Genomic DNA, 22,725 nt, shown 5'->3' on the forward strand with positions numbered 1-22,725 from the left:
CCACCTTTCTTCAAGTTTGTATGGAAGGGCTAAACTTAGGCAGGAAGTGGTTAGATATCGAGAGCTGGGATGCCATGATTCTCTGTGCACATACAAACAAACATTTTTAAGGATATTAAGCATCTCCTCTCCAACTTCTTCACACACTGGAAAAGGTTGGAAATGTACTCCTAACAAGGGCAGGAGTAACATGTTTACTGTATGGGGGAAAAAGAGGTTTAGGGGAAGTGAATTTTCAATTGTTAAGCAGATTTTTGCATGAATTCATTTAAACATAAAAAGTGTCTAATGCAAAAACGAAATGCACAAAAGTTTCCTTGGAGTATGGTTTTAGGCCTCCTTCCGCAAATGACTGAATTTCAAAATATGCACCAATGTAAGGGGCATTATACCTCCAGCTTTTGTGATTTTCTTTAAGAAGCTAGTGCCTAATTTATTTTGATGTTCTTAATAACGGCTTTGCGCAGATTCTCCATTGTTAATCTATTTTTAAACATATTGACACGCCCCAGGCACATTTCACTGAATGATATAACAAGAAAATGCTAATTCAAGTTTCACACTTCCATTTTTATTGAACATCTTTTGAATGCAAACTATCACCAATCTTGCTATCATATTCATGTATTGGCATATAATCAGGGAACATTATGAACAGCCCCAAATTTTAAACTGGTTATGTGTTTTGATATTGGAACCATTGTTAGTAACGCAACATGAGGTCACAGACACTTGTATTTCCTACAAACGCTACCAATAAAGGCTTTGCATGAATAGATCACATCTACAAGTTTGAACAACTTACATACATAGATACAAACCTTGCCTTTGGGGGAGACGCTGCTCTTACACAGACCCATATTGTGGCTCTGTAACTTGGCATTTCAAGGGTTTGTGCTGCAGGGGTGTGAGATTACTTGTACAGTGGGCAAAATTAACCTGAACGTTTGTTGCCCTTTACCTCAAACAACAAGTCCTGGGAATATGCAATAGGGATTCCACATCCCTTTAGTTATTTATAACTCGGTTTCTGATAGCCCAGAGAGCTCTTGCTCTGCAAAGGGCTTGACAATACTTATTAGATACATTTGTCTCCCTCTGTGCAGCGAGGTCAGCAGTCAAGGCCTACTCGTGGAGGTAGTGAACCATCGAAACACAAAAATGGCCACTGAACAGATTAAGCAATACCTTCTAAAAAATAAGAAGTCTTTACTAACAGTAGGAGAAATAAAGGAGAGTTGAAAGGATGATCTTCAAGCTAGACTACAATATCATAACACCACGTACTGAAATATGACCACAACATCTTACTTACACTTCCATGTAAACACACAGCAACTGTTTAACTCTGAAGTCTGCAGGCAATGGTGGCTGGGAGTTCAGAAAACTTTGGAAGACTTTGGAAATGTGCAAGTCTTTGTTTCACACGAAGAGCAATCTCAGCCAAATAATCTAACACAACTTAACTATTGTAACAAACGTTCGTCTTCCTGGCTGACGTTTCCGATAGTTCATGTGGTTGATAAGGACAATGAACAAAAAGGCCATTGATAGGCGTTATCCCTTGTCTGGAGTTTTTAAACACCAAAACATCCTACCTATGTTGCATAAGGGAACCTGCTCAAAAAGGTTGTGTTCTGGCTGGCAGATTGTGTTGTGATATGGTTCAAGGAGATGTGTCCAGTAGACTTGAGTTGTTTGATTATGGACGCTCTGTGGGCCAAGAGTTCTTCTAGGATATCACCTTGGTGGGGGTCACAACTGGTCACAGGCAGTAGAGGGTGTCAAGGGCTCCAGAAAATTACTTTCACGTACTCTGTCTCAAAACTTGTCAGTCATAGCCAAGGTTTTCTAGTGTATGGGCATCCCAGGACTCCAAGTTATTCACTGGACAGATAGCACCCACCCAGGTCTGTCAGAAGCTTTTGCAGGTCCCACTCAGACTGCTCCTGGTAAAAAGAAACAAATATTCTCCAGGACAAAGGAAAGGGCAGCATTTGTCACCACATGGTGGCATGGCCGTGTTAGCATTTGTCACCACATGGTGGCAAGGCTGTGTTAGCTGCCTCATCATGAATGAGAAGGCCAGACCTGCTTTTTTAAAAATTATCTTAGAAATTACTTTTCTAGCAGGAATGTGGAACCCATAAAGGCGGGGATCATGGAAAAGATTCTCAGCTGCACTTCACTGTGATAGCAATGAACCAATCTGGAACAAGGGCAATGTACACTCAGCTTGGAGGTAAGTGTGACACCGAAACTGCTCCATTCAGCAAACACTCAGAGTAATTTTACTCCTCTCTACTCTACTGCTTACTCCCGAACAAACCTATTAAAAAATCCATGAATGAGAAGGGGTCCCCTTTCCCGAATGCGTTACCACTCCAAATTGGGTGTTAGTAACTTTTCAATGTTTTGCGATTGGATTAGGTTTGCAAAAAATTGGCAGATTGCATACAGATTAAGCATCTGTAACGGACACCGATAGCGCGCACCTCCCGAATAGCGATTCCGAAAGGTTTCAAAATCCCATTTTAGGAGCTGGTAAAAGTGTATGGCTCTTAAAACTAGGTTAGTACATTTGAGAAAGCATTTATGCGGTCACAAACTTTGAATTGAAACGTTTGTGACCATAAACATGCTTCGTACTTTAAAAACAATGGACTAAATTGCATTGTCGTAGTGCTAATAACGCATAATAACACAATAAAAGATAAATCCTAGAACATGTTTTTCTTAATGCACGTGAACATTTGTCATAACTGCGCAATATTATAGCATCACTCCTTAGAACTGACCAGCCATGGAGCACTCCACTCCTCTTTATTGAGAGGTGATTTCTAATCAGTGGATCTGGCCATAAGTCTAAATAACCAATATTCCCCTTGGTTCCCACGAGTTGTCTTACAAAAACAATAGACACTCTTGACTGTAAGTGTGAAATATTTTCTTCCTTACTTTCTGCAATAAATGTCTTCTTCAACATCCTTTTTCTACCGCTAGCACCAAGGCCATTGAGGATTGCTGTAGCTTCAATGAATTATGTAATTCCACAATCAGAATTTGGGAAAATGTACCTTCATAAAACTGTATTCCTAAAAGAGTCAAGTACGAGCAAATAGGCAATATTTACTCTCATAAAGTCATAAATATAAATGTATACTTTGGGGTTTGGCCGAGAGCACTGAGACACAAATCATGTTTTCTTGCTTGAAAAACTGAACACCTTGGAAGACCGAAAGCCTGTTTCATAAATAATTCTTCTATATTTGAGTTTTCGATTCCATCATGCAAAAAGGTAATTGCAGAGCCATACATGACAATTTTAACAACAATGTACCGCAGGGGTGGATTTATCAGTAAGCCACTAAAGCAGGAGCTGAATGTTTGCATTGGTGTCAAAACTGAGGGGGGTTTAATTTCACTTTCTCAAACGTTTAGTCGAAGATTGTAATTTTGTGAACAGCATGTGCAAGCAAGAACACTTAGAAACTTCAATTTCAGCTTTATTTCGGTAAGACAATACCATAAAAGCATACCGACACAAATCATACATTTCTAAAAGAAAACAAAAGCAATTTGATAAAAGCAGTAAAACCAAACCCATCATAAGATTAAAAAAATAAAAATCCAGGACTCCCCCAAGGTCATACAATACAATTAGATAAAAGAAAAGAATAAGCAATTGATCGATTAAAACATTGTAGAAATACACAGTACACATCACTTTACAAAACACCAAGAATATTATAGAATCACCATAAATACAATCTGTGTGCACAAAACAAATGGGATTGATATCTGACTGTTAATTGAAGTGGCTGTGTACTGGCAAGAAAGTTCACTTGGTCTCTTGAACTATAAGTACGCACAAATAATGATCATTGTAAAAATAGAATTTCGTGCTTCTTTTGTAAGACATTTGTCCCTAGCCTACCAAAGTGCCTCTAAGAATCTTGGCAATGTGCCTACCACCATCACATGTGGTCTTGTTTTGCTAGTTTTTAAGAGCTGAGTGAGAATCTCTAATGCCCAACGATTTCTTTTTCCCATACATGCCTATATTCGGCTGAAGGCCAAAAAGAGGCAAACAATCAAGTATTACAAAAGACACATTATTCCAACAACAATAAATATTCATTTAGCGACTAAAACCAACTGTCTGGATAAAAGCAAATATTAATCTTAAAAGCTATAAATAAGAATCAATTACAGTATTACATTTTTTTAAGCCCTTAGAATTTGCCTCCAGTGCCATCAGGGACTTATTTTGCTTTGGTAGGTGAGGACTATTTAAAATAAAATGAATAAATAACTGAATCCTAGAGCCTTAGGCCCGCCTTGTCTCTGATAAATGAAATTGCTAGTAAAAACCGGCTTAAACCAAAAACAACATATGGTATCGTACTAGATCTCAAGAATTTTGCTGCTTCATTATAGTTCCTGATTCCAACGTTCCTGCAAATCGGTCGAAGCCATTTCCTCCTTGGTTTATCATAGGCATTGCAGTTTAAGAGGACATGGTCCGTCGTTTCAGGAGTCTCCATATTACACAGCCCACAAATCACCTCTTGTCTTCTCCCATTGAAGGGGCCCCATTTAGAAGTAAAAGCCTTAACCTGGAGAGTCCCATATCGAAGCTTCATGAATAAAACTTTTGCTCGTCTAGGTTGGATAGTATCTATCCATTCCTCAGCATACGGTAATGGTTTAATGTCCAGGAAACTTAAAGTAAGTCTGCCTAGATCCTTGCTGTAGAGAGGGTTGTTTAAGGTAAAGTCCCAAAATACTTGTTTTAGTTGAATCTTAGATTGTTTTGTTAGTGTATGTGGTTCTTCCCAGTAAAATTTAAGGCCAAGAGTGTAAAAGCATTGTCTTATATAATGGAGCCACGGGAGGGAAATTGCCTTGTCCAAGTCTATAATCTCAATTAGCGCTTGCCTATAATGGATTAATTCAGGGGTAGACCAGAGTCTACACCAGTAGAGCAAGGGCCTCAAGGCTGCCAATTTACCTATTTGTTTCATGTTAATATCATAGGTTAAAGGAATCAGTGGAGTAGATGGAGGGAGACCCAGTACCCCCCTCATAAAATTATTTTCCTGGGTAACCAATGGGGTTAGGTTTGTGAATCCCCAGAGTTCAGCACCATATAGGGCAGCAGCCTGTGCTTTGCACCTATAGATCTCAAATACTGGTGAAACAATACTAGACCTTGAACATTAATAATTTTTGCTAATTGCCATGGAGCTATGCGCTAAGGAAATAGCAGCTTTGTTAACATGCGGTGCCCATGACAATTTAGCATCAAGGAGTATCCCTAGATAATTGAAATTTGTTACTCGTTCCAATGCCTGCCCTCTAATCCGAATGTTTCTCTTAAGTGCTTTATGGGGGTTAACAGTCAGGTATTTGGTCTTGTTTGTATTGATTTCTAATCCCTTCAGGCTGCAGTACTCGCTAAATTTATCTAATAGAGTTTGCAAGCCCATGGGAGTTTGAGATAATAGGATGGTATCATCTGCAAAGAGGAGGGCGGGGACAGGATCACCGTTCAATCTTGGTGAGTCATGGTTGCTTTGCTTCAGATATTGAACCAGATCATTAATGTATAGTGAGAAGAGGGTTGGGGCAAGCACACAACCCTGTCTCACCCCCCTCTTAATAGGTATTGAGTCTGTCAACTCACCCTTTGGCCCCCACCGAACCTTTGCAAATGTATTTTCATGTAGTCTCTCTAGCTGGCTCAAGAGGTTCCCTGGCATACCCTGTTTCCCTAGAGCAGCCCATAAGGAGTCTCTTGGCACTAGATCAAAGGCTGCTCGCAGGTCCACAAATGCGATGTAGAGATGGCCTTTCGTTAGTCTAGTATATTTCCACATTAACGTCAATAGCCTAAAGGCCTGATCGACTGTGCTCGTCTGCTGTCTAAAGCCAGCTTGGTATATAGTCAGTATGCTGTTTCCATCTATCCAGCTGTTAATCCTATTCAGCAGCTGTCTTGCATATACTTTTTGTGTGACATCTATGAGGCTGATAGGTCTATAGTTCCCTGGTTCATCCCTGGAACCTTTTTTGAAGACTGGGATTATTTCTGCCCCTTTCCATGTCTCGGGCACAGGACCTCCCCTTAATATAGCGTTACTTAAAAGATTTAGATAAGGTGCCCAAATTTCTAAACTATGTTTAAACAGGTCCCCCGGGATCTTGTCCAAACCGGGGGCTTTCCCCAGCTTGATTGCTTCAATGGCGTTCACCGTCTCCTCCAGGCTAAATTGTAACTCGGGTAAGATGCCCTGGGTGGCTAATGTTTTATGTCTTGAGGGATAGAAATCAAGGCTGGGGGGATCAGAATAAAGGTGTGTAAAATAAGTTAACCCATGTATTGGGATCTATATGATGATCAGTAGAAATTTTCCCCTCTTTGCTACCATGGGTAACTATTTTCCAGAAGATCCTAGCATCACTGGTTTTTGCTGCTTCCAGGAGATCTTGCCATTTTTGATCCTCCCAGTTACTTTGGGCAGTTGCCAGGGTTTTCTTATAACTGGCCCTTGCCTGCTGTATGGCCAATTGGTTCTTTTGCTTTAGAGCCTCTATCAGCTCTCTTTTCCTCTCCCTACATTTGGTAGTGTACCATGGGCTGCTTGGGGTAATCTGCACCTTCTCGTTTTTGGGCTTGTACCGTGGCTGTTTGGTCAGGAAGGGTCTTAGTGCAATACTCATTGATTGGTGGATGGCCGTGATGGGGATAGCAGTAAGTTCATTTTCAACATAAGGGTCTAGGAGATTAGAATATGTATGGTAAATATTTGTCATAGTCTCCAGATTGCCTATTATTGCAGGCCATTTTATATCCCGTCTGTTGTTACTGAGGAAGGGTTGTATCTCCACCTTATTATGTTCTACATATTCCAAATCCAAATCTAGGAAGTGGGCGCTAAGTTCAATTATTAACGGGAAGTGGTCGCTTTCCCTTCTTTTATCTATCTTAAAAGTCATTAATCTTCCCCATGTACTTATACTATGTAAAATATAATCTATTTTCGAGGTAGAGTTGCCTCTCTGGAAGGTATCCAAATTAAGGCCTCCTTCACCCACTCTACCATTACATGCCCTCAGTCCATGTTTTAATGTAAGGCCCATAAGTTGCAATGCAGCCACTGTGCCTGGGACAGTTTTTTCTATTGTTAAATAAGGGATTGCTCTGGCTCGATCTTCTTCTTCTGCTAAATGTTCGAAACCAGTTATGGGTTCATAATTACAATTAAGGTCACCCCCTATCATAATTGTCTCTCCTCCTGGGATCTTTTTAAGCAGGTCGTCTAATAGAGTTATTTCAGGCGACTCCAAGTTTGTCCTTCTAGGTCTTATATATACATTGAACAAGTGGGATATTATCTTATTTTTTCCCCCCATTACCAACCATAAAATGTCATCTGACTCTGTGGTTTGCATACGTATCTCAACATTTAGTGAGATTTTCACCCAAACAACCAGTCCCCCAGACGGTCTCCCTCTAGCAGCTGAAATTGCACTAATAAAGTAGGTTTTATATCCTAGCTTATACGGCGGGTCTTTAAGCCAAGTCTCTTGGAAGAGACAGACATGGTATTGATCAATATAGTCCTGCCATTCCGGGTCTGTAAGCTTATTTTTTAAGCCTGCTACATTCCAGGAGATCATGGTGATAGGACCCCTCCCGTTTGGGGTTGTAACATTAGAAGTAGGGCTCAAATATGCTGCCGAGTCTTTCCTACGGGGCAAAGACTCCACTATAATCCCTGCCCCTGTAACATGAGGATCAGACCCTATGGGGGGCTCTCCTACTATTGGGTCCCCAATTAGTCCCACTTGTGCCTGATCGATCTGGAGTAGTCAATCTACTCTTTCAAGATTGGAATCGTAGTTTCTCCTTTGCGATCCCTCCATGACATTATACTTAGGCCTCGGGACTATGGGTTTGGTAATGTAAGGATCCGAACTGAACCTCATGGCATTGATCGTAGGGGCGGCGGTTCTCTGTTCCATGTCAAGCAGGCCTCTGGATAAGCTTCCATCCTTAAATGTTAATGCAATAACATCATGTTGCCCCATCCCTCCTGAGATTCTTTCTGCCCTCTTTATATCTGAATGAATTATGGATAGACAGTGTCTTTTAGTCCTAATCCAATGTGTAAGCTTATTCTTTAGGGAATCTTCGTCTTCACTACTATCTATGGCCAATTTTGGGACATTTAACAGATAAACAACATTGGTCCTACTGAGAAACCTATCCCCCACAGAATGTCGATTCCATGTAGTATAATGTTTACGGTCATGAGATGCTTGGGGATGGGTGATCTGGGTAAGCTCCACATTCCCCTTTTGGGGCCCTTTTACCAAGCGGGATTCTCTTCGTGGATTCCCTGTTTTTTGCCATAGATCACTTGCATTACTTCTAGGGTAATTGCGTGGACCAGTATTTTCCCTGTTTACCCCTCTCGTATATCCCTGCGGTTGCTGTAAGATCTTGGCTATAGCTGGGGTAGGGATGGGGTTAGTATTTAAATTTTGAGAACGTGTGGATCTGCCTTGTGGCTGAAATGATATAAGGGGGGTCTCCTTTTCGCACTGAGCTTTGTGGGTACCCCAACCCCCCTCCTTTTCCACAATATCTGATAGGGTTCTTACTTCAAGTTTCAGGTCCTTAACTTCCTGTATTAATCCAGAGAGTAGGTCATAGAGGTCTGCTATAGTTCTTGTTTTATGTTTTGGAGGATTCATTGGTTCTAAGTTGCATGGAGAGATCCTTTCTCTAGGTAACTGTACAATTGGAATAGTTGGATATATCTCATTCAGCAATTCCCCCTCTGGTGTATTCTGTACTTTATTACTATCAAGTTCTGCCAAGACTGCATATTTATTGGAACATACAACTTCACACTCCTGCTTGTGGCCCTTCTTCCTAGTACTATCTATGGTGCATGGATGTCTGGATCGAGTTGTAGCATCCTTAGGGCTACCAATTCTAATATCGGGTGAAACCTCCCCCTCTTGCTGACTAATAGTCTCTGGCACTATATCTTCCTCTAGTTCAACTTTTATTGTGTAGTAAGAGGTAATCTTTTTATCAGGTCCCTCCCGGACAGTGGCCCTACTACATAATAATGACTCTACCTCCTCAATAAGATCATCAATTTCGTCTATAGTGCAATTCTCGCCCGCATTCCTGAGTTTTTTTGTAATTTTCTCTTTCCCCCTTGGGGGTTCTGATGCCTTACGTTTTCCCATGCTTTGGGCCACCTATATGATACTTCAGCTCTAATGAAACCAGAGCACAAATATGTATTTATGGACAAGAATAGAAGTAGGTCTAGTGGGGGTAAGCCTAAATGATAGATACTGACAATGAATATGACAAGTATTTAAATAAAGGTTTTTACACTCAAAAATTACAAGTAAACTTCATGCAATAAAGTAGAGAGGCAACGACCCGGCCCGGCCCCACTTCAAATCTAGCAGGTAATAATGAGAGAAGCACTATGCTGGGGAAGGGTGAGTTCCGTCCTAAGGCCCTCTGTAAAAGGACCTTTTTTTTGGGGGGGTAGGTATTGACACAGTACCTTCAGACGGCCAGCTACTTGTGAGCTGCCTAAACCGAGCGTCTTGTTGTGAAAGTTAGGGGGGTGGCCCTGCCCTGCCACTTCCTGGCAAGGACGGGCCCGCCCGCGCGCGTCCTGAACGCGCTTCCCGCGACGGCGGGAGCGCTTGAAGAAATTTAAAGGGCTCCTGCCCCGGACACACCTCTGAACGCGCTTCCCACGACGGCGGGAGCGCTTGAAGAAATTTAAAGGGCTCCTGCCCCGGACACACCTCTGAACGCGCTTCCCACTTAGAAACAGTTTCCGGCTTTTCACTCCTTAAGCACCATCGAGCTTTCCACTGTATTTACCAAGTTTAATCGGTGTTATTCACGAAGGTGGTAGATAAACAATACTTTCAGAGGAGGTTAATTTTCCTCTGCAACCCGACTGGTTTTAGTTCAACAAAAACTAGATCATCGGCAGAGTGCGCAACACACACGGATACATGTACATCCTAGGTTTGAAGAATACGAATTGGCCACACTGAGTTAACAAGGCAAGTCAGCCACAAACTAATGAAATAAAAGTGGTGGTAAAAGATTGCTCTGCTTGAAGTTGTTTCGTGTTAGGGTATTCGTAGAAAGGGGTTCGTTAACCAACAATTCCACCTGAACCCAGACTTTACATACAATAATTCAATTATTCATAATTGGCCAGACAGAATTACAAGAGTCTTTAGCTTGCCCTATAGGAAGGAGTAAGCAACCAAGTCAAAAGCCGCTTTAAAATCAAACAAGAAGCAAAAAAGCCATCAATTTTATAGACTTATGAGCGGGGCTACTGGAATTATATGACAGATTGTGCAGCGAATTTCGCATAGCAATATTTTTGCTGCATTTGCCACATAATCCATAATCTGCCACATAATCTGCCTATTTTAAACCCTTCGCTGCCAGGCCTTTTCCCCCTCCTGTGCCAGGCCTTTTTTTACCTATTTGGGGCAGTTCGCGCTTAGGCCCGCATAACTTTTTGTCCACATAAGCTAACCAAGCCAAATTTGCGTCCTTTTTTTCCAACATCCTAGGGATTCTGGAGGTACCCAGACTTTGTGGGTTCCCCTGAAAGAGGCCAAGAAATTTGCCAAAATACCGGGAAAATTTAGTTTTTTTCAAAAAAATTGGAAAAAGTGGCTGCAGAAGAAGGCTTGTGGTTTTTCCCCTGAAAATGGCATCAACAAAGGGTTTGCGGTGCTAAACTCAGCAGCTTCCCAGCTTTCAGGAACAGGCAGACTTGAATCAGAAAACCCAATTTTTCAACACAATTTTGGCATTTTTCTGGGACATACCCCATTTTTGCAATTTTTTGTGCTTTCAGCCTCCTTCCAGTCAGTGACAGAAATGGGCATGAAACCAATGCTGGATCCCAGAAACCTAAACATTTCTGAAATGTAGACAAAATTCTGAATTCAGCAAGGGGTCATTTGTGTAGATCCTACAAGGGTTTCCTACAGAAAATAACAACTGAAAAAGAAAAATATTGAAATTTAGGTGAAAAAAACAAATGTTTCTCTACGTTTTACTCTGTAACTTTTCCCTGCAATGTCAGATTATCGAAAGCAATATACCGTTACGTCTGCTGGACTCCTCTGGTTGCGGGGATATATAGGGCTTGTAGGTTCATCAAGAACCCGAGGAACCCAGAGCCAATAAATGAGCTGCACCCTGACGTGCGTTTTCATTCTATACCGGGTATACAGCAATTCATTTGCTGAAATATAAAGAGTAAAAAATTGCTATCAAGAAAACCTTTGTATTTCCAAAAAGGGCACAAGATAAGGTGTTGAGGAGCAGTGGTTATTTGCACATCTCTGAATTCCGGGGTGACCATACAAGCATGTGAATTACAGGGCTTTTCTCAAATAGATGTCTTTTTTACACACTCTCCTATATTTGGAAGGAAAAAATGTAGAGAAAGACAAGGGGCAATAACACTTGTTTTGCTAATCTATGTTCCCCCAAGTCTCCCGATAAAAATGATACCTCACTTGTGTGGGTAGGCCTAGCGCCCGCGACAGGAAACGCCCCAAAGCGCAACGTGGACACATCCAAATTTTTTAAAGAAAACAGAGGTGTTTTTTGCGAAGTGCCTACCTGTAGATTTTGGCCTCTAGCTCAGCCGGCACCTAGGGAAACCTACCAAACCTGTGCATTTCTGAAAACTAGAGACCTTGGGGAATCCAAGGAGGGGTGACTTGCGGGGCTCGGACCAGGTTCTGTTACCCAGAATCCTTTGCAAACCTCAAAATTTGGCTAAAAAAACACATGTTCCTCACATTTCTGTGGCAGAAAGTTCTGGAATCTGAGAGGAGCCACAAATGTCCTTCCACCCAGCGTTCCCCCAAGTCTCCCGATAAAAATGATACCTCACTTGTGTGGGTAGGCCTAGCGCCCGCAACAGGAAACGCCCCAAAGCGCAACGTGGACACATCCAAATTTTTGGAAGACAACAGAGGTGTTTTTTGCGAAATGCCTACCTGTAGATTTTGGCCTCTAGCTCAGCCGGCACCTAGGGAAACCTACCAAACCTGTGCATTTCTGAAAACTAGAGACCTAGGGGAATCCAAGGAGGGGTGACTTGCGGGGCTCGGACCAGGTTCTGTTACCCAGAATCCTTTGCAAACCTCAAAATTTGGCTAAAAAAACACATGTTCCTCACATTTCTGTGTCAGAAAGTTCTGGAATCTGAGAGGAGCCACAAATTTCCTTCCACCCAGCGTTCCCCCAAGTCTCCCGATAAAAATGATACCTCACTTGTGTGGGTAGGCCTAGCGCCCGCGACAGGAAACGCCCCAAAGCGCAACGTGGACACATCCAAATTTTTGGAAGCCAACAGAGGTGTTTTTTGCGAAGTGCCTACCTGTAGATTTTGGCCTCTAGCTCAGCCGGCACCTAGGGAAACCTACCAAACCTGTGCATTTCTGAAAACTAGAGACCTAGGGGAATCCAAGGAGGGGTGACTTGCGGGGCTCGGACCAGGTTCTGTTACCCAGAATCCTTTGCAAACCTCAAAATTTGGCTAAAAAAACACATGCTCCTCACATTTCTGTGTCAGAAAGTTCTGGAATCTGAGAGGAGCCACAAATTTCCTTCCACCCAGCGTTCCCCCAAGTCTCCCGATAAAAATGATACCTCACTTGTGTGGGTAGGCCTAGCGCCCGCGACAGGAAACGCCCCAAAGCGCAACGTGGACACATCCAAATTTTTGGAAGAAAACTGAGGTGTTTTTTGCGAAGTGCCTACCTGTAGATTTTGGCCTCTAGCTCAGCCGGCACCTAGGGAAACCTACCAAACCTGTGCATTTCTGAAAACTAGAGACCTAGGGGAATCGAAGGAGGGGTGACTTGCGGGGCTCGGACCAGGTTCTGTTACCCAGAATCCTGTGCAAACCTCAAAATTTGGCTAAAAAAACGCATGTTCCTCACATTTCTGTGGCAGAAAGTTCTGGAATCTGAGAGGAGCCACAAATTTCCTTTCACCCAGCGTTCCCCCAAGTCTCCCGATAAAAATGATACCTCACTTGTGTGGGTAGGCCTAGCGCCCGCGACAGGAAACGCCCCAAAGCGCAACGTGGACACATCCAAATTTTTGGAAGACAACAGAGGTGTTTTTTGCGAAGTGCCTACCTGTAGATTTTGGCCTCTAGCTCAGCCGGCACCTAGGGAAACCTACCAAACCTGTGCATTTCTGAAAACTAGAGACCTAGGGGAATCCAAGGAGGGGTGACTTGCGGGCCTCGGACCAGGTTCTGTTACCCAGAATCCTTTGCAAACCTCAAAATTTGGCTAAAAAAACACATGTTCCTCACATTTCTGTGTCAGAAAGTTCTGGAATCTGAGAGGAGCCACAAATGTCCTTCTACCCAGCGTTCCCCCAAGTCTCCCGATAAAAATGGTACCTCACTTGTGTGGTTAGGCCCAGCGCCCGCGACAGGATATGCCCCAAAACACAACGTGGACACATCACAGAAAACAGAGCTGTTTTTTGCAAAGTGCCTACCTGTAGATTTTGGCCTCTAGCTCAACCGGCACCTAGGGAAACCTACCAAACCTGTGCATTTCTGAAAACTAGAGACCTAGGGGAATCCAAGGAGGGGTGACTTGCGGGCCTCGGACCAGGTTCTGTTACCCAGAATCCTTTGCAAACCTCAAAATTTGGCTAAAAAAAACACATGTTCCTCACATTTCTGTGTCAGAAAGTTCTGGAATCTGAGAGGAGCCACAAATGTCCTTCTACCCAGCGTTCCCCCAAGTCTCCCGATAAAAATGGTACCTCACTTGTGTGGTTAGGCCCAGCGCCCGCGACAGGATATGCCCCAAAACACAACGTGGACACATCACAGAAAACAGAGCTGTTTTTTGCAAAGTGCCTACTTGTAGATTTTGGCCTCTAGCTCAGCCGGCACCTAGGGAAACCTACCAAACCTGTGCATTTTTGAAAACTAGAGACCTAGGGGAATCCAAGATGGGGTGACTTGTAGGGATCGGACCAGGTTCTGTTACCCAGAATCCTTTGCAAACCTCAAATTTTGGGTAAAAAAACACATTTTCCTCACATTTTGGTGACAGAAAGTTCTGGAATCTGAGAGGAGCCACAAATTTCCATAAAAATAATACCTCACTTGTGTGGGTAGGCCTAGCGCCCGCGACAGGAAATGGCCCAAAACACAACCTGGACACATCACATTTTTTCATAGAAAACAGGGCCTACCTGTGGATTTTGGCCTCTAGCTCAGCCGGCACCTGGGGAAACCTAGCAAACCAGCGCATTTTTGAAAACTAGAAACCCAGGGGAATCCAAGATGGGGTGAATTGTGGGGCTCTGACCAGGTTCTGTTACCCAGAATCCTTTGCAAACCTCAAAATTTGGCTAAAAAAACATGTTTTCCTCACATTTCAGTGACAGAAAGTTCTGGAATCTGAGAGGAGCCACAAATTTCCTTCCACCTAGCGTTCCCCCAAGTCTCCCGATAAAAATGATACCTCACTGGTGTGGGTAGGCCTAGCGCCCGCGACAGGAAATGGCCCAAAACACAACGTGGACACATCAAATTTTTTCATAGAAAACAATTGCCTACCTGTGGATTTTGGCCTCTAGCTCAGCCGGGCCCAGGGGGGGCAGAAATGGCCTAAAATAAATTTGTCCCCCAACCCCCCTGCCCCCCCGGGAGCGACCCTTGCCTATGGGGTCGCTCCCCCTGCGTGACATTGGTGCAAAGAAAAAAATCCCCGGTGCCTAGTGGTTTCTGCCCCCCTTGGGGGCAGATTGACCTACAATAGGCCAATCTGCCCCCAAGGGGGGCAGAAATGGTCTAAATACAATTTGCCCCCCAGGGGAGCGACCCTTACCTAATGCGTCGCTCCCCATCTCTAAAAAAACAAACAAACAAAAAAACAAACCACACAAAAAAAAAATTGCCCTGGCGCCTAAAGGTTTCTGCCCCCCCCGGGGGCAGATCGGCCTAATACCAATAGGCCGATCTGCCCCCAGGGGGGGCAGAAATGGCCTAGAATAAATTTGCCCCCCCACCCCCCCGGGGAGCGACCCTTGCCTGCAAGGTTGCTCCCCTTGCGTGACGGTGCAAAAAAAAGATCCCTCGTGCCTAGTGGTTTCTGCCCCCCTTGGGGGCAGATTGACCTACAATCGGCCAATCTGCCCCCAAGGGGGGCAGAAATGGTCTAAATACAATTTGCCCCCCAGGGGAGCGACCCTTGCCTAATGCGTCGCTCCCCATCTCTAAAAAAACAAACAAACAAAAAAAAAACCCACACAAAAAAAAAATTGCCCTGGCGCCTAAAGGTTTCTGCCCCCCCCGGGGGCAGATCGGCCTAATACCAATAGGCCGATCTGCCCCCAGGGGGGCAGAAATGGCCTAAAATAAATTTGCCCCCCCACCCCCCCCGGGGAGCGACCCTTGCCTGCAAGGTCGTTCCCCTTGCGTGATGGCGCAAAAAAAAGATCCCTGGTGCCCAGTGGTTTCTGCCCCCCTTGGGGGCAGATTGACCTACAATCGGCCAATCTGCCCCCAAGGGGGGCAGAAATGGTCTAAATACAATTTGCCCCCCAGGGGAGCGACCCTTGCCTAATGCGTCGCTCCCCATCTCTAAAAAAACAAACAAACAAAAAAAAAACCCCCATAAAAAAAAAATTGCACTGGCGCCTAAAGGTTTCTGCCCCCCCCGGGGGGCAGATCGGCCTAATACCAATAGGCCGATCTGCCCCCCAGGGGGGCAGAAATGGCCTAAAATAAATTTGCCCACCCATCCCCCCCGGGGAGCGACCCTTGCCTGCAAGGTTGCTCCCCTTGCGTGACGGCGCAAAAAAAAGATCCCTCGTGCCTAGTGGTTTCTGCCCCCCTTGGGGGCAGATTGACCTACAATCAGCCAATCTGCCCCCAAGGGGGGCAGAAATGGTCTAAATACAATTTGCCCCCCAGGGGAGCGACCCTTGCCTAATGGGTCACTCCCCAGCTCTAAAAAAACAAACCAACAAAAAAAAAACCCACACAAAAAAAAAATTGCCCTGGCGCCTAAAGGTTTCTGCCCCCCCCGGGGGCAGATCGGCCTAATACCAATAGGCCGATCTGCCCCCAGGGGGGGCAGAAATGGCCTAAAATAAATTTGCCCCCCCACCCCCCCCGGGGAGCGACCCTTGCCTGCAAGGTCGCTCCCCTTGCGTGATGGCGCAAAAAAAAGATCCCTGGTGCCTAGTGGTTTCTGCCCCCCTTGGGGGCAGATTGACCTACAATCGGCCAATATGCCCCCAAGGGGGGCAGAAATGGTCTAAATACAATTTGCCCCCCCAGGGGAGCGACCCTTGCCTAATGCCGTCGCTCCCCATCTCTAAAAAAACAAACAAACAAAAAAAAACCCACAAAAAACTATTTGCCCAGGCGCCTAGAGGTTTTCTGCCCCCCCCTGTGGGCAGATCGGCCTAATACCAATAGGCCGATCTGCCCCCAGGGGGGGCAGAAATGGCCTAAAATAAATTTGCCCCCCTCACCCCCCGCCCCCCCGGGGAGCGACCCTTGCCTACAAGGTCGCTCCCCTTGCGTGACGGCGCAAAAAAAAGATCCCCTGGTGCCTAGTGGTTTCTGCCCCCCCCTTGGGGGCAGATTGACCTACAATCGGCCAATCTGCCCCCAAGGGGGGCAGAAATGGTCTAAATACAATTTGCCCCCCAGGGGAGCGACCCTTGCCTAATGCGTCGCTCCCCATCTCTAAAAAAACAAACAAACAAAAAAAAAAAAAACACAAAAAAAAATTTGCCCTGGCGCCTAAAGGTTTCTGCCCCCCCCGGGGGCAGATCGGCCTAATACCAATAGGCCGATCTGCCCCCAGGGGGGCAGAAATGGCCTAAAATAAATTTGCCCCCCCCACTCCCCCCGGGGGAGCGACCCTTGCCTGCAAGGTTGCTCCCCTTGCATGACGGCGCAAAAAAAAAGATCCCTCGTGCCTAGTGGTTTCTGCCCCCCTTGGGGGCAGATTGACCTACAATCAGCCAATCTGCCCCCAAGGGGGGCAGAAATGGTCTAAATACAATTTGCCACCCAGGGGAGCGACCCTTGCCTAATGTGTCACTCCCTATCTCTAAAAAAACAAACAAACAAAAAAAAAACCCACACAAAAAGAAAAATTGCCCTGGCGCCTAAAGGTTTATGCCCCCCCCGGGGGCAGATCGGCCTAATACCAATAGGCCGATCTGCCCCCAGGGGGGCAGAAATGGCCTAAAATAAATTTGCCCCCCCACCCCACCCGGGGAGCGACCCTTGCCTGCAAGGTCGCTCCCCTTGCGTGACGGCGCAAAAAAAAGATCCCTGGTGCCTAGTGGTTTCTGCCCCCCTTGGGGGCAGATTGACCTACAATCGGCCAATCTGCCCCCAAGGGGGGCAGAAATGGTCTAAATACAATTTGCCCCCCAGGGGAGCGACCCTTGCATAATGCGTCGCTCCCCATCTCTAAAAAAACAAACAAACAAAAAAAAAAAACCCACAAAAAAAACATTGCCCTGGCGCCTAAAGGTTTCTGCCCCCCCCCGGGGGCAGATCGGCCTAATACCAATAGGCCGATCTGCCCCCAGGGGGGGCAGAAATGGCCTAAAATAAATTTGCCCCCCCACCCCCCCCCCGGGGAGCGACCCTTGCCTGCAAGGTTGCTCCCCTTGCGTGACGGCGCAAAAAAAAGATCCCTCGTGCCTAGTGGTTTCTGCCCCCCTTGGGGGCAGATTGACCTACAATCGGCCAATCTGCCCCCAAGGGGGGCAGAAATGGTCTAAATACAATTTGCCCCCCAGGGGAGCGACCCTTGCCTAATGCGTCGCTCCCCATCTCTAAAAAAACAAACAAACAAAAAAAAAACCCACACAAAAAAACAATTGCCCTGGCGCCTAAAGGTTTCTGCCCCCCCCCGGGGGCAGATCGGCCTAATACCAATAGGCCGATCTGCCCCCAGGGGGCAGAAATGGCCTAAAATAAATTTGCCCCCCCACCCCCCCCCGGGGAGCGACCCTTGCCTGCAAGGTCGCTCCCCTTGCGTGATGGCGCAAAAAAAAGATCCCTGGTGCCTAGTGGTTTCTGCCCCCCTTGGGGGCAGATTGACCTACAATCAGCCAATCTGCCCCCAAGGGGGGCAGAAATGGTCTAAATACAATTTGACCCCCGTGGGAACGACCCTTGCCTAATGCGTCACTCCCCATCTCTAAAAAAACAAACAAACAAAAAAAAAAAACCCACACAAAAAAAAATTTGCCCTGGCGCCTAAAGGTTTCTGCCCCCCCCGGGGGCAGATCGGCCTAATACCAATAGGCCGATCTGCCCCCAGGGGGGCAGAAATGGGCTAAAATAAATTGGCCCCCCCCACCCCCCCGGGGAGCGACCCTTGCCTGCAAGGTCGCTCCCCTTGCGTGACGGCGCAAAAAAAAGATCCCTGGTGCCTAGTGGTTTCTGCCCCCCTTGGGGGCAGATTGACCTACAATCGGCCAATCTGCCCCCAATTGGGGCAGAAATGGTCCTAAATACAATTTGCCCCCCAGGGGAGCGACCCTTGCCTAATGCGTCGCTCCCCATCTCTAAAAAAACAAACAAAAAAAAAACCCCCACAAAAAAAAAATTGCCCTGGCGCCTAAAGGTTTCTGCCCCCCCAGGGGGCAGATCGGCCTAATACCAATAGGCCGATCTGCCCCCAGGGGGGCAGAAATGGCCTAAAAGAAATTTGCCCCCCCCACCCCCCCCCCCGGGGAGCGACCCTTGCCTGCAAGGTTGCTCCCCCTTGCGTGACGGCGCAAAAAAAAGATCCTCGTGCCTAGTGGTTTCTGCCCCCCCTTGGGGGCAGATTGACCTACAATCGGCCAATCTGCCCCCAAGGGGGGCAGAAATGGTCTAAATACAATTTGCCCCCCCAGGGGAGCGACCCTTGCCTAATGCGTCACTCCCATCTCTAAAAAAACAAACCAACATAAAAAAACCCACACAAAAAAAAAATTGCCCTGGCGCCTAAAGGTTTCTGCCCCCCCCGGGGGCAGATCGGCCCTAATACCAATAGGCCGATCTGCCCCCAGGGGGGGCAGAAATGGCCTAAAATAAATTTGCCCCCCCAGGGGAGCGACCCTTGCCTAATGCGTCGCTCCCCATCTCTAAAAAAACAAACAAACAAAAAAAAAACCACAAAAAACTATTTGCCCAGGCGCCTAGAGGTTTCTGCCCCCCCTGTGGGCAGATCGGCCTAATACCAATAGGCCGATCTGCCCCCAGGGGGGGCAGAAATGGCCTAAAATAAATTTGCCCCCTCACCCCCGCCCCCCGGGGAGCGACCCTTGCCTACAAGGTCGCTCCCCTTGCGTGACGGCGCAAAAAAAAAGATCCCTGGTGCCTAGTGGTTTCTGCCCCCCCCTTGGGGGCAGATTGACCTACAATCGGCCAATCTGCCCCCAAGGGGGGCAGAAATGGTCTAAATACAATTTGCCCCCCAGGGGAGCGACCCTTGCCTAATGCGTCGCTCCCCATCTCTAAAAAAACAAACAAAAAAAAAAAAAACCCACACAAAAAAAAAATTGCCCTGGCGCCTAAAGGTTTCTGCCCCCCCCCCCGGGGGCAGATCGGCCTAATACCAATAGGCCGATCTGCCCCCAGGGGGGCAGAAATGGCCTAAAATAAATTTGCTCCCCCACCCCCCCCCGGGGAGCGACCCTTGCGTGATGGCGCAAAAAAAAGATCCCTGGTGCCTAGTGGTTTCTGCCCCCCCTGTGGGCAGATCGGCCTAATACCAATAGGCCGATCTGCCCCCAGGGGGGGCAGAAATGGCCTAAAATAAATTTGCCCCCCTCACCCCCCGCCCCCCGGGGAGCGACCCTTGCCTACAAGGTCGCTCCCCTTGCGTGACGGCGCAAAAAAAAGATCCCTGGTGCCTAGTGGTTTATGCCCCCCCTTGGGGGCAGATTGACCTACAATCGGCCAATCTGCCCCCAAGGGGGGCAGAAATGGTCTAAATACAATTTGCCCCCCAGGGGAGCGACCCTTGCCTAATGCGTCGCTCCCCCATCTCTAAAAAAACAAACAAACAAAAAAAAAACCCACACAAAAAAAAAATTGCCCTGGCGCCTAAAGGTTTCTGCCCCCCCGGGGGCAGATCGGCCTAATACCAATAGGCCGATCTGCCCCCAGGGGGGCAGAAATGGCCTAAAATAAATTTGCCCCCCCACCCCCCCCGGGGAGCGACCCTTGCCTGCAAGGTTGCTCCCCTTGCGTGACGGCGCAAAAAAAAGATCCCTCGTGCCTAGTGGTTTCTGCCCCCCTTGGGGGCAGATTGACCTACAATCAGCCAATCTGCCCCCAAGGGGGGCAGAAATGGTCTAAATACAATTTGCCCCCCAGGGGAGCGACCCTTGCCTAATGCGTCACTCCCCATCTCTAAAAAAACAAACAAACAAAAAAAAACCCACACAAAAAAAAAATTGCCCTGGCGCCTAAAGGTTTCTGCCCCCCCCCGGGGGCAGATCGGCCTAATACCAATAGGCCGATCTGCCCCCAGGGGGGCAGAAATGGCCTAAAATAAATTTGCCCCCCCGGGGAGCGACCCTTGCCTGCAAGGTCGCTCCCCTTGCGTGACGGCGCAAAAAAAAGATCCCTGGTGCCTAGTGGTTTCTGCCCCCCTTGGGGGCAGATTGACCTACAATCGGCCAATCTGCCCCCAAGGGGGGCAGAAATGGGTCTAAATACAATTTGCCCCCCAGGGGAGCGACCCTTGCCTAATGCGTTGCTCCCCATCTCTAAAAAAACAAACAAACAAAAAAAAAACCACAAAAAACTATTTGCCCAGACGCCTAGAGGTTTCTGCCCCCCCCTGTGGGCAGATCGGCCTAATACCAATAGGCCGATCTGCCCCCAGGGGGGGCAGAAGAATGGCCTAAAATAAATTTGCCCCCCTTACCCCCCCGCCCCCCGGGGAGCGACCCTTGCCTACAAGGTCGCTCCCCTTGCGTGACGGCGCAAAAAAAAGATCCCTGGTGCCTAGTGGTTTCTGCCCCCCCTTGGGGGCAGATTGACCTACAATCGGCCAATCTGCCCCCAAGGGGGGCAGAAATGGTCTAAATACAATTTGCCCCCCAGGGAGCGACCCTTGCCTAATGCGTTGCTCCCCATCTCTAAAAAAACAAACAAACAAAAAAAAAAACACAAAAAACTATTTGCCCAGGCGCCTAGAGGTTTCTGCCCCCCCTGTGGGCAGATCGGCCTAATACCAATAGGCCGATCTGCCCCCAGGGGGGGCAGAAATGGCCTAAAATAAATTTGCCCCCCTCACCCCCCCCCCCCGGGGAGCGACCCTTGCCTACAAGGTCGTTCCCCTTGCGTGACGGCGCAAAAAAAAGATCCCTGGTGCCTAGTGGTTTCTGCCCCCCTTGGGGGCAGATTGACCTAAAATCCGGCCGATCTGCCCCCAAAGCAGGCAGAAATGGCCTAAATACAATTTGCCCCTCCAGGGGAGCGACCCTTGCCTAAGGGGATGCTCCCCATCTGTAAAACGCAACAACAACAAAAATCCCTGGTGCCTAGTGGTTTCTGCCCCCCGTGGGGGCAGATCGGCCTAATAAAAATAGGCTGATCTGCCCCCATGGGGGGTAGAAATGGCCTAAAATAAATTTGCCCCCCATGGGAACGACCCTTGCCTAAGGGGTCGCTCCCCTTACGTGAAAAACAAACAAACAAAAAAAACTCCCTGGTGTCTAGTGGTTTCTGCCCCCCTTGGGGGCAGATTGGCCTCATAAAAATAAGCCAATCTGCCCCCAAAGGCGGCAGAAATGGCCTAAATATAATTTCCCCCCTATGGGAGCGACCCTTGCCTAAGGGGTCGCATCCCACACCTAAAACACAAAAGAAAACAAATCAAAAAACAAAAAAAACAAAAGTATCCCTGGTGTCTAGAGGTTTCTGCCCCCCCTGGGGGCAGATCGGCCTATTGGGCAGAAAAGGCCTTAAAAGAAATGACCCCCTGGGAGCGACCCTTGCCCAAGGGGTCGCTCCCTTCTGTCAATTACATATAAAAAAAAATAAATCCCTGGTGTCTAGTGGGGTTTCAAAAGCCGGATTGCAAGCAATCCGGCTTTTGAAACCCTCGGAGAGACTTCAAAGGGAAGGAAATACATTTCCTTCCCTTTGAAGCCCCTCCGGGCCTCCCCCACGTGATCGAAAGAGAAATGCTGAGCATTTCTCTTTCGATCGCGCTGGAAGCTCTGCTTCCAGCGCGATGGGGGAGGTTGTGTGATTGTCACAGGGGGGGGTGGGGGGGGGGGGTCGGGGGTTGAAGGGGAAGGGATTCCCCTGTCAGCCCTGACCTAGGGGGGTGGGGGGGCGGCCCTCGGGAGGAGCGCTAGCGCTTCTCCCGAGGGCAGCATTCAGGACGTAATGGTTACGTCCATGGCGCCACACGGGCGCTGCCATGGACGTAACCATTACGTCCCTGGCGGGGAAGGGGTAAACAAAAAAAATATTGTTTTTAGCTTCAACGGTTTGAAAGTTACTAAAAAATCAGCTACACTTGTTGCTGCACAGTGGAAGGCACTACACAAAGCTGGAATGGTCACCTTTCTGTTTATTACTATATTTGGAAGTT

The 22,725-nt window shown here is 47.1% G+C and overlaps 1 protein-coding gene across 2 annotated transcripts in view; it reads right to left on the reverse strand.

The window, feature by feature from the left end:
* The window catches only part of ZRANB3 (zinc finger RANBP2-type containing 3), a 744,981-nt gene that overhangs the window by 235,396 nt on the left and 486,860 nt on the right, over positions 1–22,725 (reverse strand). The gene's annotated exons all lie outside the window — the stretch shown is intronic.

The sequence above is a fragment of the Pleurodeles waltl genome, chromosome 3_1 (genome assembly GCF_031143425.1).
Source record: "Pleurodeles waltl isolate 20211129_DDA chromosome 3_1, aPleWal1.hap1.20221129, whole genome shotgun sequence".
In the NCBI taxonomy this organism is placed as follows: Eukaryota; Metazoa; Chordata; class Amphibia; order Caudata; family Salamandridae; genus Pleurodeles; species Pleurodeles waltl.